At 53.4% G+C, this 328-nt stretch overlaps 1 pseudogene; it reads left to right on the forward strand.

Annotated features, from left to right (window-relative positions):
* The first annotated feature begins 152 nt into the window (after positions 1 to 152).
* LOC112214010 lies at positions 153 to 270 on the forward strand (annotated as a pseudogene).
* The last annotated feature ends 58 nt before the right edge of the window (positions 271 to 328 follow it).

The following is a 328-nucleotide window of genomic DNA, read 5'->3' on the forward strand; positions in this document are numbered from 1 at the left end:
CGGAAAAGAAAATAATAGAGAATGCATTAAGTCTAGCAACTATATTACCTGATGAATTTGCGTATGCAATAACCAAAACTCCAAGACACATGGCTTTGGTCGCAGGAGAAGCAGTGCACATAGTTAAATGCATTCCAGTTCAAGTGAAAGTAGCCAACGCCCTGGCCGCGCTGAGTGCACTCGTTCCCGTTAGATCACGAAAGTTAAGCAGCGGCGTGCAGGGATAGTACTTGGATGGTTGATCGCCTGGGATTCCGTGTGGCGTTGGCGAAGCGCGCCGGGCCCGCCGCGCCCCCCCATGGGGTTCGGGCTTGGGCGCTTGGCGGCA

The sequence above is a fragment of the Bombus impatiens genome, unplaced genomic scaffold, assembly GCF_000188095.3.
Source record: "Bombus impatiens unplaced genomic scaffold, BIMP_2.2 scf_3939, whole genome shotgun sequence".
Lineage (NCBI taxonomy): Eukaryota > Metazoa > Arthropoda > Insecta > Hymenoptera > Apidae > Bombus > Bombus impatiens.